This window comes from Montipora foliosa, chromosome 1, assembly GCF_036669935.1.
Source record: "Montipora foliosa isolate CH-2021 chromosome 1, ASM3666993v2, whole genome shotgun sequence".
NCBI lineage: Eukaryota > Metazoa > Cnidaria > Anthozoa > Scleractinia > Acroporidae > Montipora > Montipora foliosa.
In genome coordinates, this window is record NC_090869.1 from 12631521 (window position 1) to 12636520 (window position 5000).

General features: G+C 38.2%; 1 long non-coding RNA gene across 2 annotated transcripts in view; it reads right to left on the bottom strand.

Annotated features, from left to right (window-relative positions):
* Positions 1–5000, bottom strand: part of LOC137975021 (uncharacterized) — a 135346-nt gene that overhangs the window by 1369 nt on the left and 128977 nt on the right. The window contains exon 2 of one of the 2 annotated variants that reach the window (XR_011117533.1): positions 2250–2400. The exons of the other annotated variant lie outside the window; for it this stretch is intronic. This is a non-coding gene — a long non-coding RNA (uncharacterized lncRNA). The remainder of the gene's footprint in view (positions 1–2249; positions 2401–5000) is intronic. 2 annotated transcript variants of the gene reach the window in all.

Consider the following 5000-nt stretch of genomic DNA (forward strand, 5'->3'; position numbering starts at 1 on the left):
TATCTATCGATAATATTTTTAAATTTAATTTGTGTTTTTTTTATCGTTATATCGTTATATTTAACAAATAAAGAAGCCTTGACTGTGCTCTGTTCTGTTGTAAAGCACGCAGGAAACGGCTAGAGCACGAAAGAAGTGTAGGGGGAAACACGAGCCGATAGGCGAGTGTTTCTCCCTACTTCTTGAGTGCTCTAGCCGCTTCCTAAGTGCTTTACAACAGAACAGAGCACAGTCAAGGCTTCTTTATTTGTTTTATGATAAAAAACAAGTAATTTTCTTCAAAAATTCTACTTTATTTTCAAAGCGCGCGCTGCTTGTGGCGAACTGAGATGTCGTCAGCACAGTGCTTTATACTCTGATAAAGCACGCTACTTTGGACCAATCAGCGCGCTTGTAAGAATGTTTAAGATTATTTGATTGGTTAATGAAACAAAGGCTTGTCAAAACATCAATCAACTGGAAAATCACAAAATTAGAATTTATGGAAAAACAAGTGCCTCAATGTTCGGTTCAGTCCGTAAAAAACAGCAAAAAAGAGGATCTAAATGATTAAGTTCAGTGAAAACCGGCCGAATTGTTGCCCATGAAAACCTGCACGTTTCCGACATGACAACTGGAAAACAAACTCTTCATTGCTTGCGGCTGGAATCTGAAAACCTGTTGGGAATTTTGTAAATGAAGAACTCCAGCGTGAGGACTTTCTGAGCTTGAAAGAACTGCTGGACCGGGCGACGGTTGAGGTCTTCCATCCAAAGCACTTGACAGAATATCTGAGCAAGCCTTTAACTGATAGCTTCAATAATACCCAAGGTAAAATTCGGAAATTCATCTGCCATTTCTGCGAATGATGGCGTGGGCTTTCGTTTGTTCCGTGCTTTGTACTCTCATAAAGCACGCTGTTTAAACCAATGAGAGCGCGCGTTATATAGAAACTTTATTATAATGATATATATAATTTACCTTTTTAATATACATCTACATAAATGTATTTCATTGTAAATAATACGCAATTCAGCTTCTTGGCTGCGATGTATTTTTATAAATAAACTAAATCTTGGATATAGTCTATCCTTGCAGTAGAGTGCTCGATGCGTTTCGCTGAGCGTAGTATATCTGAAGATTGAACTAATCAATAAGACAACTTTTTCTGCGACTCTGAGTTTCACGCTTACGTGATCATCAGACAGCACTAGCAGTTCTCATTACACTCTAATCAGTTAAGTCTGTTGAAATATAAAGTGCTACACGGCCAACGTTTGTAAAAACGTAACCCTTCCTTATACTTGTACGTGTTCATTGCCATGACTTTAAGATCTTCAGTTCCCACGGCCTCGGCTCCCGTCTGACCTTGTAGCTCAGTCGGTAGAGCAGCGGTGATCTAACCCGAAGGTCGTGGGCTCAATTCAAACCCTGTTCAGAGTTTTTCTCCGTCCTTGTGTGGGCCATTTCCATTAGTAGGGTTAACGTTCACATGGTTCATATGGGGTACAAAACTAGCACTTCTCATCACACTCTAATCAGTTAAGACTTTAATTTAAGTCTGTCTGTTGATTTTAAAGTCCGTCTGATGATCGCGTAAGCGTGAAACTCAGAGTCACAGAAAAAGTTATGTCTTATTGATTAGTTCATACTTAATAGAGGGGAATGGTTTGGAAGCTCGGCAAACATCAAAGGAGCAAACAAACATGCCAAGATTTAGGTTGAAAGGTCCACGACGGTGGACAATCTTTTGTTTTTCGCTCATACACTATGCATGAATTACGTAACCAACACGTTTGATTGGTTAGTTCCTCAGTACGGAGTAAACAACTATTGTGTTTTGTGCACAGTCAAGGCCAAAAGATAGAACAAAAACCTACAACAAAGAAATTTGTCGGGTTTCATAACCATTCCCCTCTATTAACTATGATTTGTTCAATCTTCCGATTCCATCGCTAGTGAAAATCATCATTTGGTCGCCTTCGAACGCGCCCTGCAAATAAAAGAGTGATCCAGTCCATGACCGGCCTGAGGCACGGCGAATTAAGCCATTGCACACAGAAACAAACTAAAGAAGAATTTCAGGCGTAAGGCGAAAAAAGAATATTTTATCAGAAAGTCAATGAAGCCTAAAAATGAACGCAAATTCTGGGTCACATACCGCCCACTTCTGCACTCCAGAACGAAGCAGTTAAACGATATTATTATAATGGGGAATAAATAGTGTCATAAGTGATAACAAGAAAATTGCTGAGATTTTGAAAACTCACTTCACGCGGATAGCTGACGGTGTTTTGCGCATCAATGAGGTTGATTAAGGGTAAAACTTTACAAATCATCCAAGCATGCATGGGCGGTCGGGGTCATATCAAGAGGTTTTGATGATATCGACAACCCTCTATTTTCAGCGAAGCTCAAAGCCTATGGGGTAGATAAAGAAAGGCGTACTCTGCTTAAGGATTATTTAAAATAGAGGTTACAAAGAGTCAGGGTTTAGAAACCTCATTTAAGAGAAGAGTGCTTCAACGAAGTGTTTTCGGACCAACTCCCTTTTAAGGTATTTATAAACGGGAGCAACTTCAGAATATCCCGCCACAGCTAACCAATATTGTTTCCCCTATGCGGCATCTTTTGAAGAACGAGACTTAATACAATAGAGCTTATTCTTATTCAATGAAATGCAAATAAGTGGCGGGGTATTCTGAAGTTTAGCCAACGCTGATCCCTTTGATTAAGAGACGTACATCTCGTGATGTTGAAATCGCAAATAAGTGTTATCGTGACAATGATGATAAACGAGACAAATCTTCGGAGAAAGGTGCAGATATTGTCATTAGAAGATAGAACTCATCTATAGCTACCTTCTATTTTAGAGTTTTTTTAAAAAGACTGAGGGCATGTCTCTAAGTCTAGAAATCTATAGCTAAAAGGTTCAAGAACCTCTAAAATCAGTACGCGATGTAGAATGCTAAAACAGAAGAGGGCTTCTAAAATCTCTAAAAGTTCTAAAGTTCTAGAATATCTATGGTCCATGTTGCGAGTCTAAAATTTCTAAAGCTCTAGAATACGTAAGGTCTTTGAGGGGTTCTAAAATCTCTAAAATCTCTAAAGGTCTAGAATATCAAACGATCCTTTTGGAGCTTCTAAAATCTCTAAAAGTTCTAGAATATCCATGGTCCATGTTGTTAGTCTAAAATTTTTAAAGCTCTAGAATATGTTAGGTCTCTTGGGGGTTCTAAAATCTCTAAAGGTCTAGAATATCCAACGCACTCTTTGGGGCTTCTAAAATCGCTAAAAGTTCTTAAGTTCTAAAATCAAATGATCACTTCAAATTGGCCCGTTTCGCCTCCTGAATAATTTGTTTTGTACGTTGTTGAAAACAAAAACTGAACAGAGTTTGAGTTATTTAAAAAACACCGAGGGTATGTCTCGGAAGTCTAGAAATCTATAGATAAAAATGATCCCTTTGGGGCTTCTAAAAATCCTAAGGTGTAATTTTGTTATGGGGATTCTTGGGTGTCCCTTAACATAATTTATCAAAAGTATAGTGCGGGATTACAAAAGGATGACGAATTTTCGACGTGCACCGCAGCGAAACATAAATAGACCAAAGCACTCATAATCCAAGTGTTTATTGAAATTGTAATTAACCGAGGCCACTAAATTGTTGTTTGATATTGATCCTCATAATGTTGTGAAATATAATTGTGGTTTTTGGTAGTAAACTACACACTAAATGCTGATGGCAAAAAAATGTTCTCTTCAATGTTGCCATTCGTGCTATTGCTTGTTGTTTGTATACTGAGTACAGTGTTAAATAAAGACCTTAAAGGGGAGATGACGGGTTTTTAAGCGGCTCGTGTTAGCCGACATTTGTTCAATCTCAGCAAGGTCACGGCTGCTCCTGTGATACGCTTAAAGAACGAACCATACACAGATTTCTCCGTTCACTTTTTAGTCAAGTTTTCATGTCCATTTGTAATTCGTTTGGGAAAACGGCGGAAAGCTTTAGCTCACTTAAGGTGCTTGGCCTAATCACTGAAACGAGCGCTTGGGCTTCATCAGTAAAAGAGTGCTATATTCCTGACACGATGTCGGTAAAAAGTGTAGTTAACCGAACCGTAGAATGCAAGGTAAAATCCTAATCACTGAAACGAGGGCTTAGGGTTAATCAGTAAACGAGTGCGATATTCATCACATTATCTCGTAAAGAGTGTGATTAACCGAACCGTAACATATAAGCTGAAATTTGAATGAAAGAACGAGACTAGTTAGAAGAGCTAGGGATCGTTTGATATTCTAGAACTTAAGAGATTTTAGAGATTTTAGAACCCCCAAAAGACCTTACATATTGTAGAGCCTTAGAAATCTTAGACTCACAACATGGGCCATGAATATTCTAGAACTGTAGAACGTTTAGAGATTTTAGAAGCCCCTAAGGGAACGTTTGATATTATCACGTCATCTATAGCTATCTTCTATTTTAGAGTTATTTTAAAAAGACTGAGGGGCTTTGGGGCTTCTTTTTAAAATCTCTAAACGTTCTACAGTTCTAGAATATCCATGGTCCATGTTGTGAGTCTAAGATTTCTAATTCTCTAGAATATGTAAGGTCTTTTGGGGGCTCTAAAATCTCTAAAATCTCTAAAGTTCTAAAATATCAAACGATCCCTAGCTCTTCTAAATAGAACAGTTCTAGAATGCTATAGACGTTTCTAATGTCAAGACCTGCAGAGACCATTGATCATTGACCATTGATCCTTGGAGAGACCGATTACTGGTCCGGTTCTGTTAAACTTGTACGTGCTCATTCTTGCATGCACTGTGGTGTAGTCTCTGTTTTTGAATGATTTTTCACATGATTGTTTCATCGAAACAGTAAAAATGTTTTGCATAAGAATAAAGCTTAATTCCTACAGTGTTCGTAAACGGAACCAAAGGCACGAAGGTAAAAAGGTTTTTTTTAGCAAAGCCTATTCGCGGTCACTACTTGAATTCAATGTCATCCATTTGACCGCCAA